Source organism: Choloepus didactylus, chromosome 10 (assembly GCF_015220235.1).
Source record: "Choloepus didactylus isolate mChoDid1 chromosome 10, mChoDid1.pri, whole genome shotgun sequence".
In the NCBI taxonomy this organism is placed as follows: domain Eukaryota; kingdom Metazoa; phylum Chordata; class Mammalia; order Pilosa; family Megalonychidae; genus Choloepus; species Choloepus didactylus.
Window position 1 is genome coordinate 7259993 of NC_051316.1, and position 14709 is coordinate 7274701.

Below are 14709 nucleotides of genomic sequence, written 5' to 3' on the forward strand. Positions count from 1 at the left end.
ATATAGATAGTGTTGAAGGTGGTGAACACATAAATATGTGACCATACAGAGAACCATTGATTGTTTACTTAGGATGGACTGTATGGTGTGTGAACAAAACCATCTTAAAAGCAATGGGTTAATGACAAAATCTTGAGAGCAATATACTGAGTGAAATAAGCCAGACACATAAGGACAAATATTGCAGGGTATCACTGATAAGAACTAATTATAATATGTAAACTTATAGACATGAAATATAAGGTACCAAGATATAGGATGAGGCTTAAGAATGGGGACCAGTTGCTTAGTATGAGCAGAATGTTCAACTAGGATGAACTTAAATGTTTGGAAATAAACAGAGGTGTCAGTAGCAAGATGTGAGAATAACTAACAGTGCTTAATGGCACATGAATGAGGTGGAAAGGGGAAGCTCAGAGTCATATATGTCACCAGAAGGAAAGTTGGAGGTCAAAAGATGGGAATGTATAAAACTGAATCCTATGGTGGGCAATGTCCATGATCAACTGTACAAATACTAGAAATCGCTTCCAAGAACCACAACAAATGTATGACAATACAACTAGAAGTTAATAATAGAAGGGCATATAGGGAAGAAATACATATCTATTGCAAACTATATACTACAGTTAGTAGTATTTCAACATTCTTTCATAAACAGTAACAAATGTACTATATGAACACTAAGAGTCAACAATTGAGGGGGGTTGATTAGGGATATGGGAGGATTCAGGTTTCCTTTTCTTTCTTTCTTTTTTTTTCTTTTTTTCATCTTTCACTTTATTTCTTGTCTGGAGTAATGAAAAGATTCTAAAAATTGAACAAAAATTAAGTGCAGTGTTGGATGCACAGCTATATGAGGGTACCAGGGGCAAATGACAGTACACTTTGGATCTTTGGATAATTGTATGGTATCTAAACAATCCCAATAAAAATTTAAAAAGTAAAAAATAAATAAATAAAAGGCAGGAATGTCAGACTCCTCCCCCAAAAAATGCAGTGTATAGCCAGTATCTTACATTATGATTACTAAGTTCTCCTATTAAATCCTTTAAAATGTAAAAAAATAAATAAATACTTCTAATGAGCAACTAAATTAATTCTAAAAAGAAGGAAAATCTGAGGAAATATTTAGATAGAACAAAAACTTGGAGGGACAACTTACATAGATTTATACAGTTTGGATCAAAGCAAGTTGGCTTTTTAGGCTGATTTAGTAATGTTATATTTGAAGGACATTAGACAATCAAACTTTTACAAATCCTTTATTAAATCTACACCAAAATTGGGTACTTTGAAGAGAGAACAATATTGGAGGTAACTGATTTTAAAGATACACCTATAATAATAATCCAACATTTAAAACTTCATATACCTCAGAATTCCATAAGGAAAAAAACAAAACAAAACAAAACAAAAAACAGTGGGCATGAGCAATGCCACCCGGGGGTATTTAAACCCAAGAAAATTGAAAAAATTCAGAATTTTCTGAATTTATGATGAGCATCTGTTTATATAAAAAACCAAGAATCACATTCTTAACAAAATAGGTAAGAGATTTAAATAACTCTTTACTATAGAAGTTCCATGGATGGGAATCAAGCCCATGAGAAGATGCTCAGCATTATCAGTCACCAGAGAAATGTAAACTACAACCCCAATGAGATGGCACCACATATTAAAATGGCTTAAAAAGCTGACAATTCTAAGTTGTTCTGAGGTTGTGAAGCAGCTGGGATGTTTGTGTACTGCAGCAGGAATGTAAAATGGGACAGACCATTGAAAACAGTTTGCAAGATTGTTATAAACATAAGCATGTATGATACAATCCAGCAATCCCACTACCATGTATTTACATGAGAAAAATGGAATTCATTCACATCAAACCTGTATATATGCTTATAGCAGATTTATTCATAATGGCCCAAAACTGGAGATGAGCCAAATGTCAACAACTGGTAAACAGATAAACTGTGGTGCATCCAAGCAGTTGGCACCACTCAGTAATAAAAATAAACAGAATATTGACACACTCAACAACCTGAATGAGGCTGAAATGCATTCCACTAGGTGAGAGAAGCCATTCAAAGAATAATACATACTATTTTTCTATTTATATGGCATTCTGGAACGGCATCAGCCTTTTTCCTAGCATTTACTATAAAAAACCTCCAATTGTGTCTGATTGCCCACAGATTAAATTCAAACTCCTCAGCCTAGAATGTAATGTCCTCCATAAATGACCCCAATTTACTTTGCAACCTTATCCCTACTTATCTCCAATTCTCTGTCCAGTCAAAGCAGCATGCTCCTTTTTCTTTAGAACATACTCAATGTTTGCTTATATCCAGGTAAAAAATGTTCTTCCAACCATCTCCACAAAATCCTGTCCATCCCTTAAAAGTTAAGGACCACCTCCTCCAGACCATCCCAGTTCAACTGGGTTCCCTTGCTCTGGTTCATAAAAGCTTAGTACTCCATTTATACAGACATTAACACATACACACTGGAAAAGCCAATGGCATGTGATCTTGTTTCAATCTAAGATTTCACTTTCACTATATCACATAAAGATTTCTTGTCTGTCCACCTATTCTATAAACTCACCATGGGCAGGAATGGTCTTCATATCTTCATATTACTCAGAGTCCTTGTTAAAATATGGCAATGAGTATTTACAGAATAATGACAATCTAATATGCCTTTAAAATTACCTCCCATACACCATTTTCAAGAAGCTGCTGGGGTTGTCCTCCACAAAATTCAGTGTGTAATTTAAGAAAGAGGAAGGCATGAGAAGTAGGATTGTACCAACCCCAACACAGGGAGAAGTAGACAGCTCTCAGGCAAAGGGGGAAAGGAAATCCCAGAGAAGAGGCAGGAAATCAAATCAGAGCAGATGAATTGGTCACACAATGACAGCCTGTGCCTTCTTTTTATTCAAAAAACTACTGAAGGATGCACTCAGACACAATGATGAAATAAACCAAAACCACAACAAAACAAAAAACCCCAAAGCATTATATCCAGGGAATCATGAATCCAAATGAGTAAAAAAACACAAGAACACCCAGGAGGGAGGCTGTGCAACAGGTCTAGAAAGCATGTCCCCAAGAAAAAAAATATGAGCAGTGATGGATGGCTTACTATGCCAAACTTGATGGAAAACTGTACTTCTGGGCCACTGGAAAGGTAAGAAAAATTAAGAATGGGTGCAAAGAAAACCAAGCATATATAAATAATCCATTGGTATTCTCGGGTCAAACAAAGAAAAAGAGGAAACAAAATTACAGTGAACCTCACTGCTTGGTGGTTGATGTTTGGGCAAGAAATAGTTATGTCAACACTGAACATCTATTTATCTAAAAAGGTAATGCTGAGGGAGGAAAATAGGGGAGGGTGGAACACAAATGCTCTATCTATCCTCATTTGACAAAATAAGACTTCAATCCTTTTGAATATTGATAAACTTTATTTAGAATATGAAAATGTAAAAACACATAAGAGGAGACCCCAGCTTCTCAGAGGAAAGGGAGTTGTGGCCAATGGATAGAAAGCCACCACATTTCCCCCCATTATGCTCTCCTTTATTTAAAAAAAGTTTTTATTTATTACTTTTTGTACAATTATAGCATTGTGCTTAATTTGCTAACATTAGCAGGGAATTAAAAATAACAGAGGTGTGAAGAAGTGAAACTTTATATTTAAAGAGGCTTTTATACTTACTTTCAAATATACTACACTTTCTCCCTGTATGATGTTATAAAAATCATAACTTTTATAAACTGGAGGATAACACACAGAGCATCAAGATTCTCCTTCAAGGATTGAGGACAGGTGGCTCAAAGGGACACAGTTGAGATATAAGGAAAAGGAAATATAGAATGTAAGCTTTGCATCATTGTTGAATCTCTTGTACTTCTTAGCTGCAATTAATGGGTTTGCATAAAAGAATGTTCTTGTTCATGGGAAGTGTATACCTGAATTATAGTGTATGTTCAAGGATGTGTGCAGCTAGCTCTCATATGTTCAGAAGACAGAGCAATAGATGATGGATGATAGATAGGGAGGGAGGGAGGGAAAGAAATAGCAATGTGACAGCATGTTAAAGTTGATGGATTGAGCTATCGGGGGAGGGGGCTCAGGGTATGATGGAATTCTGTTTATGGGGTTAGTATTGTTTTCGCAACTGTTCCTATAACTTTGAATTTATTTCAAAATAAAAAAAAGATTCTCCTTCAACCTTATTTTATAAATAAGAAAATCCAGGTCACAAGTGGGACTGCCGTGGGTCATACAGTTAACGTCATTCATTCATTCTTTCAATTTATTAAACATCACAGTCAGCCTACTTAAGGATGTGGAGTACCTTAAAAGGAAAAAAATCTTGCCCAGGCCTATAAAGATTTACATACCAAGAGTGGAGATCGGACGTCTGCCCACACAGCTATAATACCAATACCAATTGTTATAATGTTAACATCCACTAGAAAGTATGCAATATCTTAAAGGGTCTTAAGAGATACTGATATCCAGAGACAGGAGCTAAAAGTTCAGAAAGGACAAATTTAGAATTGAGTAGTTGAGGCTGGGGAGGCTGGGAGAAAATAAAAAAGGCTTGTGAGCAGGAGGTAGATCTGGGTTCATTTGCAGCCTCAACAAGGTAAACAACAGAGCTGGAGAGTTAGGCTGGAGTCACGTTGTGGGAAGTCTAGAGCACCCTACAAAGAAAGCTTGACTTCATTAGATTAAAAAAATGAGGATCCACAGCATCCTTACCGTCCCCATCCATGGCGGTGTGAAGCTCCGGGCGGTGAACCAGTCCCGCCGCACCCCCCAGGCAAAGTCTGCAGCAACCACGTCTGCTCAGGCCCGGGCACCTCCGATGCCTCGGAACGCGAGCTTTGATTTGCTGCCAGTTCCTGGTCCCGTAGCCGGGAGCGGGTCAGACTCATGCGGCTCGCTCTGGCAGTGGCCTGGTGCAGCAGATGCGAGGCTGGACTGCAAAGATAAGCATCCTTGGAGACTCTGCTCTGGGCCCCACAACGCTCCCTCTCCTGGCTCAGCATCTCCTCTGGCCGCCTGTCCCCGTGCCCTCCTAGGCCCACGTTCTGCAGCTCATCACGCGTTCTGAGATTTTCAGCCCAGGTAAGACTCTGGAGAAGAGATTTGCTGGTGAGGTAAGAAAGAAAATGAACAAAGAACAGCCTGGAGAGAAGGGACTCCGGGGGTGGGGCACTGCTACTTCCGGGGTGACAAAAATGGGGTAAAGAGCAGCGGGCTTCTGGACTGGCTGAGGGTGGGTGTCCCCTCTGGAGGAAGGAGAGGGGCTCCAGGGTCAACTCTCCTTTTGCTGGTGAGTTCAGCACACCCCACAGAACAAATTCTGCACCCCGAATCTGAAAGAGGAAAGTGGATACCAGAAGAGTAGGCTGTGAAGGTGGGCCCTGGTGTTACCTCTCCTCATCCCAGAGCCCCACAATTTGGTTTACCTGTCTCTCTTCCTCATCTCACAATTCATGTGGCTCCTTCATGAAGGCTCAGTCAGGACCCAGTGTCAATGACCCTCCTGCATGCCAGGTTGATGGTCTTCAACGACGGTCATTGCAGCGGACGTCCTTGGTAAAGGTGTACATGCAGTCTGGGCCTGGAGCCGGTGAGACCTCCTGTTTTTTGTTCTTTCAGTTTTGCTGAAAGGCAGAGGCCTTGGAAGCAGATATGAGGGTGGCACAGGCCTCTCACCAGGACCTGGAGAACTTCCTCAAGTGGATCCAGGAAGCAGAAACCACACTGAACATGCTGGCAGAGGCCTCTCAGTGGGAAGACACTTTCCAGGAGGGCATCCAGGCCAGGGGGCTCAGGCAGCAGGTGCAGGTGAGTGGGGGGAGCACAAACAACACCTTCACCTGGGCCATGCCCAGACCTGTCCACCTGTAGACTCAGGACTGTTAAAATAGAAGCTGTGGTTGTCACCTTTCTCTATTGTGAAATCCATGCTCCCTAGGGACTGTTATGTTTTTAGTAATAACACTTATAAATTCTTTTATTTAGTATTAGAGGCAGAAGACTTGCTTTATGGAGGTAATACTTGTTGATTAGACTTTTGGGCTCATGGTATTCTGTTGTCCCTCATTATCAGCCCTATTCCAAATCAGCCTATTGAATCCTAAATTATAAGGGCATTTTCCCTTAACATGAGGTCATTTCTTCCCCTCTTATGAGAAATACTTAACTTAAAAGCTGCAAAAATACTCTGTGGCTTGGTTTACAACTAAGGATATAGGTTCAAAGGTATTCATTTTGTGTCTTTAACTTGATAACTGAATATATTTTTCTTCTACATGAAATGTGGTGATTTTGTATTCTTTTCTTTAAAAGAATTTATATGGACCCTATGAAGTGTGCCAGAAGCTTCCCTCTGCCTCTAAGTGTCCTCAAAGTCCCTTTCTCTGTGAAGAATGAGCCATTCTGCAGTCATGTAGACCCTCTTGCCTGAAATTTGGCTCAAGGGGCCTTCTCACTTGAGAAGTCTCCTTGCCTGCTGTGGCTGTACTGCTCCTTGCTCCTTAGGCCATTTCAGTCTCACATGGTTTGAGAGTGACCCTTTCTGTAGGCTGGGACTGGGCATTTGCTCCACTCCCATTGATCATGCACTTCTCTGAAGGTGGCCAGATCTGTCTCCAGCTGTTGCCTACACAGTGCCCTGGGTGCAGTCCTGAAAACACACCGCCAGCCAGCCTGATGCTACTGTCTTTCATATTTGACTTTATTCTTTCATGCTTTTAAGTTGAGTAAAAATTGATCAAGACTCAAGTCTTAAACCCTGGGACTGTTTGGGTCTTTATTTAGGAAAGACACACAAGCTCATTTGAAGTGATGTTTGTGTCATGATGGGGTTCTGCAAAAGCCACTCAGAGTTGCACCATTTTACTTTGCTTCTCTCTTGTCTTCTTAGATGTTCCTTGAAGCAGCTGCTGAATAATTGGTCACAGTCACATTTGAAGTGGTTCTGTCAGGACACTTGCCATTCTTTTTGAACATTTTATATCATTATGCTTTATACCTCATCACAGGTAGTATTTTTTACTTTGCCAGATAAATTGAATTTCTCCCCTTTTATCTGGTGGAAAAATGACAGAAACTCTAATATTTGAAACACAGGGCTTTTCTTATTTACTGAAAATGAGATATGATAACCTGGTAAATAACAGAGAGACTACTTGGAGATTGCAAAATATATTTGTTTATTTATAATATGTAGTTTGTGCTCTTGATTAATTGCTCTTGATTAACCTCCCTGCTCTTTCAATTAAATCACAATTACCAAATACTTATTGAGTGCTTCCAGCAGGCATCCCACCAGCTGCCTGGTTCTTGCCCCCAGCTGGTTCAGAGCTGCAGTCCTGCTGGCAGAGGACTGGCTGTGTGAGGGAATCAGGCCCCACTGGGGGTTTGATTTTGGGAAACACCACAACCACATGAACACACACACATGCAGCAGCCCTGCAGAGGGGAGAAGCCTCTCTAAAGGGTCAAGGCACCTTGTAGAGCCAGTGCCTTCTCTCCCACAGGTACCATAGACCAGGGAAGTTAGCATCTGCCCAAGTGAGCTTGGTCAGGGCAGGAAGGCAGTGAAGGTGGTGCTCCTCTCAGTAGTTCTACTGGTGTTATTTACAGGGAGAAAAATCCTTTGGGAGGCTAATAAGGGATGAAGATGCTCCTGGAGCAGTGGGGTGCAGCAGAGAGGGGCTGGTGGGGAGTGGGAAGTGGGGAGCCTGTCTTGCTAGTCACACCTCTACATTGACTGCAGTGGGTGAGCCCCTCACCTTGGCTGAGCCTTGGTATTTTCATCTTGAATTTGGTTTCCTTAAGGGCTAAATGTTTGCTTTATAGGAAAATCTGTGAATTATACAGTCAAAGGAGTATAATGACAATCAGCTTTTGAATATGCATATACAGCAACTCACTTTTAATACACCAACTCCCAAATTTAATTATGTTGAATTTTCTCAGAATCACTGAATGAGCCTGTAATTACAGTTTCCAGGAGAAGTTGGTTCATTCATACACATTCTTCCTCTGATAAAAATGCTCTGCCTTTTTTTATTTTTGAGATTTGATTATCTAATTAATGGAATTTCTTGGTTATTGCATGGATTACTACTTTTGGAAATAAGGTTGAGATGGGTGGGAAATATTAAAACATGAAATTTTACAAGTTTGAGAAAGTAATTTAGATTGGTTAACATATTCACTATTATGTACTTTTTCCAAGCAAATGAAGTCAAAATCCTTGTCCTCTTGAAGGTCTTATTTTCTATTTAAGAATACTTTCAACTATGTGTGAAGTGCAGCTGATGTCTTGCTAAGCAAGATGGGAAGGAAGCTGGTCATAGGGAGCCCATGTGTGTGTCAGGATCCATTTTCATAAGGGGAGGGTGGCTCAAAGGCATTGCCATTTGGAAGCCCATGGGCAGGACCAGTTGTTTCTTTAGGGGACCATTTGTGTCTCAAGGATATTAGAGCATTCCTCAGGCTGGGAACAACAGACTTGGGTTTGGGTTTCTTACCTCACTTCCTAATTTGCAAAGCATGAGAGTCCAGGGGGATTGAGCCCAGTCATGACCAAGCAATGGTGTATCAATATTCATATTCTCATGTGATTACAATCAATAAAAGGGTGAAATATCAGACTTTCTATAATGCAAATACTTCCTCCTTATCTCCCCTTTTCTGTTTCCTGATCATCCCAGAGTTTTGGTCTTGGAAGCTGGATGCTGGAGCCCAGTTTTGGAGAGACATGTTGCATGAGACAGTAATTCACATCTCTCAAAGTTGCATTTCTCAAAGCCATCTAAACCCACCTGTAGAGATCCTCCCCAGCATACTGCCTACAGATGCAGGAGATGCTCCTTAACTTTTGTATTTATACTTCTACTAATGCTCTTTAGAATAACTAAGCAGGTATGAGAGAAAAAGTAGAATGGGGAGTGGGTAACTTCCATCCAATTGTGAAGAATCTTCTCTTAAGTCAATGAGCTGATTTGAATAGTTTAAGGAATTAAAAAGTTCATGTTACTGCAAAACTGCATCAAATTATAAGCTGAACTTCAGGATTATAACAGATCAGCTCTAGGCAAATAAGATTTTTTAATGTAAGCCTTTGAGACATGTTACTGCTGTTATTTCACTAGCAGAGTTCTTTGTTCTCTGAGAACATCTTTCCCATGTTGTGTCCCTAGCAAACTGTTGGGGCATCTCATCACTATGACTCACTGTTGAATATTGGACTTTGGTAGCATATTTGAGGGCAAAATTAAATCACTAAAGTCTGCAAATATTTCCTCTGAACTGAGCCTTTCCTTGCATTTCTTGAATGATCTGCATGGCACCGTGTATCCTTGGTCCTGTGGCATGCTCTTACCTCTGCATGGAGCTCTTCTGCCCCCAAAAAAGTTCAGGCAAAATCTCCCTTGGGTGCTGACTTGAAATTACTCCTTGTTCTCAGGCCTGGTTGCCCCTCCTCTGTACCTGGTCAGTCCACCATTTTTTTTTTCTGTTGATTATGTCCCAACCAGAAAGTGTGCTCAAAATGGAAAAAAAAAAAAATATATGCTTTCCATTCATCAAAATTTGATAGCATGTCTATTAAATGTTTGCTATATATGGAGAGTCACAAGCCTGATACCTGACATTAGCACATAATAGATACACAAAAATATCTGATGGAATGACTTAAGGTAGAATATAACCATCAGTTTGCCAGGTGGTAGACAATAAGTCATTAATAATAGAACTTTCCCTGCAATTTCATTATTAAACTCCACTTCCAGATCTTTTCCCATGCTTCTTTATGATGGAATCACTTATCATTGGTTTACAAAATATGGCCTGATGATTATTTGTAGAAAATTGCTTGGAAGTGAGTCAGTATTCTTTTTATTTTATCACTTCTACTTTAAAAGGCTGCAGTCTTATGTTTCTTGTAAGTCATCTCAAGAGTTCTTTAACTTTAATGTGTTCACCATTGTTTTCTTATAGCTTTATATCTGACAAGTTAATAGTAAGGAATTTTTAAGGTATAAAGTCAGAAATCTTCATTTTCAGATTTTATTAGTATTAATGGAGGTTACAATTAGTTTTCTGATGTCTAAGCTATCTAGAAATTAAACAGAAGAAATTATTCTGAGAATTTCAGGCAACTTTCTATTCTCATTCTGAATCTCCCTTGTCATTCTTTGCAAATGTTTGCCTTTTTGAGTTGCTTAAAAGAACATTTTTTATGCTTTATACCTATCTGAGTGGTATTCAAGTTAACCCTGCAATGACTTTCTTGGGACATTAACATGAAATATATTTTTTGACTTTTTCATGTCATGACATTTTGAGGATATCTCCTGTGTAAGAAACTATTGGAATCCAGTTCTTATGGTACCCTATTGACCTGAAATGTGATAATGACCACAACTCATAGATGAACTTAAGTTTTATAGATGTATTTTGAAAGTGAATTCTGTGGCCTAGTACAATTGGAAAATTCAGCAAGTTATGTCTCACTTTGGAGCTGATGATGCACATTCTTTATTCAAGGCTCTGAAAAGTCCTGCAATAAAGAAATGTTTAACTTTGTTCTCTCAGCATTTTCCAATTTTTTTCTCCCAGAACCAGATTTTATGATGGAAACCAGTTTAGAGAGTGCTGTCCCAGTCATACCAAAGTTTAGCTGCTAATCATACTTGAAGTTTGTAACAAGTACCTTAGGTTTCACTAGTTACAGGCCAGCTGTTTTACTTGTAGGAGGTGTCTGAGGGGTGGGAGAAAATAGAAGACATCATGACAGCAGGGTTGGATCCTAAACCCTGTGGGTACACTTAAAGATGGACACTCATACCAAAAGTCACAAGAGTGAAGAGCTGTATAATCCAGAATGAATGCGTTCATTTGCATCAGAAGGTGCCTTTCCCAAAGACTGATGTGCCCACAACCCCATATAAAAGTAGCTTAGAAGGTCAGAAATAAGCTGGAAGAATCATGGTTAGACTGAGGTAGGAGCAGATGCTGATAAAATAACTGGCCCCATTTGTTCTGGAACTTACCCCACATGGTCATTGACCTTCCCTCATCTGAGGAGGCCCCTGGTCCAAGGCACATGCCAGTGGCTGTGGTTCCCACAGTTCACAGATGTCATTCTGCTCTCCCCTCACAACACTGGGACACACTACCATGGGCCCTTGTGCTCCCCAGTCTCCTGTGGGGCCACCTCTTCCTGAGACATTAGCTCTTTATACACATTGGTGGCCTCAGTTCAACTCCTCTCACCCTCACCAGACCAGGCCATGGGAATTCACTGTCTTCCTCTTCAGGAAAAAACATAATTCATTATGACTTTGAGGCTGATGTTCCTGGGGGCTGCCTCCTTTGTCACAGCATGATACTAAATGTTCACAAAAGTCAAGGTAGCCAGGTTTTGCTTATAGATAAGGATTTATGGGATTTAGTTGTAAAGCCTCATTCTAGGGGACATCTCACAAATCACAAAGTTATTATCTTGTAAAGAAGGAGAAAAGGAAATTGTTTTGTTTTAAACAATGCTCAGGAAGAAAGATTCTGCATCCCTGGTGGGTAAGGTTGGTCTAGCATTTGATCATTCTTACTCTCAAACATTTTTTCTTTGCCAGAAACCAAGCTCTCTAGTAATTATACTCATTTTCATTTCAGCTTTAAAGATCGCTTTTTATTTTGTAAGAAATAAGCTCAAATATTTATGATAGTACATTTCTGAAGAACATGAAGCTTAAAAGGGCAATTAACCTATATGCCCAGACCAGACATGAGAAGGAGAGCAAAGTCCACCATGATTCCAGGCCTCATTCAATCCTAACAAGATTGAATTGAGCAAAGATTTAAATAAACTTCTGATTTTTTTTAAGAAAACAAAGTTCAGAGTGACAAGACATGGGAAACATTATTTTTTGCTTATTTCTATTGAAGGGGGTCCATAGAACATGGTGCATGTGAGAGGGAGGTTTTGACAAAATATTTGACTTCTGCAAATGTTATCCACTGTGGGCTATGAAGGGCAGTTGAAGCCAACACTGCCTTGTGAGGAAGTCCCAATACTTTCATGTCCCTCAGCCAATGACAGGAACATTACTGTGTTTCTGAAGGCAACTTTCTGGGGTTCCTTGCCCCCTATAAATATATACATACTCACACATTAGTAATTTGAGGGAAGGCAAATAATTTGATGATGGCTCTGTTTTCGGGGTCCATGGAGATTATTCCCAAAAGGCATGGGTGTTTCATCACTTCATGCAGTGGATCAATGTGGCTGGTTCATTTGTAGGGAAATGGGGTAAAAGTGGCATTGGGAGGCTATCAGTGAAAAGCTATCACTTAAAAGGTGTCTGCCCTGAGCCACAGCAGATGACATATGCCAGTGCATCCTCTCCATCTTTTGACCCAGCCATGCACAGATCCACTCTGTGCAAATGATACCTTCCCTGGGGCTCTGCTGTGGGCTGGGGTATAGCCAGGATGGACTCTGCCTTCCCAGCCATTTTATTAACCTAATTGCTAGAACACACCTTTTTTGCAAACCACAAAATAGTAGAATGACTTAGTAGAAATTTGGTTTTATTAAAAACAACTGATCATTGACTTTTAGGTTTCCCAGGTGTTTTCTGCAGCTACTTTTATCCCTACCCCCATCCCAGTCCTCTGATGCAATAATTACCAGACAGTTTTTGGTCATTCATCCCCTTTACATATTTTATATATTATATATGTATGTGTGTGTATGTAATGTATATAAATTGCACATTATTTCATATATTACAAAATGAACATAAAATCATTTAATTGATGGGATGAATATAAGTATAAAGAGAAGTTCTAGGTTTTTCTCCTCACATCTCAACAGATTGTCTTTGAAAAGTTGCTACAAAAGTCCTACACTTTTCAGGAGTAGGTGGGCTTTAGACCAGATCACAAAACCATCCAGCTGGAGAGATACTTAGAGATCACATCATCCAACTCCGTCACTGAACTGATAAGGAGACTGTAAGATTAAGGAACCCATATCTAAAATCCCATTTCTAAGAGGATTCAAGACATGATGACACCTTTCATTATATTTAATCAGAATATTGCATGATGATAAATACCTCTTTTGGTAGCAAAAGTTTCAAGAGCTGAATGCTAAATTTTAATCACACATACCCATGTCAGAGCCTTTAACCTGATGCTAACTCATTTTTCAGACAAGAATTCCAGCTTCTATGTGTTTCAGAGATTTTTGTAAGGCTTCTTAAGGGTATTGAAATTAATTAACTATTGTGCTTCATCTATGCTCTAGTAATACACTTTCCATGGGCAGTTTTATTTTCCCAGATGTGCAGTTTGTTCACAAGGCAGTTATGAATAATTAACTCGTAAAAGAAATGTTCAAATGAATGAGCATGCAAAGCATCTGTTGTTAACAGCTGACTTTGTCTCCTCACTTAGATTATAAAGGGCTTGAGAATACTGGACTGCTTTATTCTTCTTTTAAAAATTCACTACACCTCCTGAGTTAAGTTTATGCAGAATACAGTTCATGCAGTGACTAGAGAATAGTTGGCATAGCTTGAGTTTATATCTGATGAATGAAAGTCAAGGGTTCAGACTAACATCAAATACCAAGGATAAGGGCTACATTATGACTTTCATGGGTCCTAGGCACTTTTGCCTTTGAAGACTCCTTCCTTCAAAAAAAATTTTAATTATATTTTATGGCTACATTGATATACAGATCAATATAATCCAGGCTGGATTCTTTATTATATTTTCACCATTATTATATACATTTATATTCATTTTTACTTCTGATTTTGAAAATAATAAAAATTAAAATATTTTTGCAGGCTGCTAAAAGTTTTGTGGGCCTTAGGCACAATGCCTCCTATGCCTAATGTATAAATTGACCCTGCCTAAGATTACAGACAAACCACAACTGACCTCATATATTTTTACCCTCATTGAAACAAACAACATTTCTTTCTTCTGTTTTCCCTTATGCTTCTCTGTGAGGAGCAGGTAGCTGAAGGATCAGAAATCCTTCTTCTCTTAGCCTAGAAGAGCCAGTGGTTGCCCATCCTGACTGTTCCTCTTCACTGTGTCATGCTCTGTATGCCTGTCTTTTGTTTTGTCACTCTCAGTCTCTGTCTCTACCACTGTGTTAATCTGTCTCTTTTTATGTCTCTCTCCTTTTGTCTTCTTGTCCCTGTTTTGATAGAAATTTTCTATTTCTATCTCTATTTCTATTTTGGTCTTTCTTGCTCTTTGTCTTTCAGTGTTTATTTCTTTGTTTATGTCTCTTGTTTTTCTCTCTCTCTCTGCTTCCCTGTCTATCTCCAGGTCTGTCCTGGTTTGTTTCTCCATTTCTTGCTCTGTCTTTACCCTTTTCACACAAATATCTCCAACATTCTGCCTCTGTCAGTCATTCTGCCTGTCTCTTTCTTCTTTTATTTTTTTGTCTTCCTTTCTGTTTTATATCCACCTGTATAACCAGATGGTACATTCTGGTCTTTTCTTCATTGTGTGGAAACACAATGGGATAGGATCTTCAACCAAAGGAGCATTGGTATTTCATTTGTGAACAGGCTGTTCAATTGAGGGCTATGCTTTATGAAGCCTATTTGACCAAAAATCAAGACCAGGTTTTCTATT

The 14709-nt window shown here is 39.3% G+C and overlaps 1 pseudogene; it reads right to left on the reverse strand.

The window, feature by feature from the left end:
- The window catches only part of LOC119505200, a 31627-nt pseudogene extending 26118 nt beyond the window's left edge, over window positions 1–5509 (reverse strand).
- Window positions 5510–14709: the final 9200 nt, after the last annotated feature.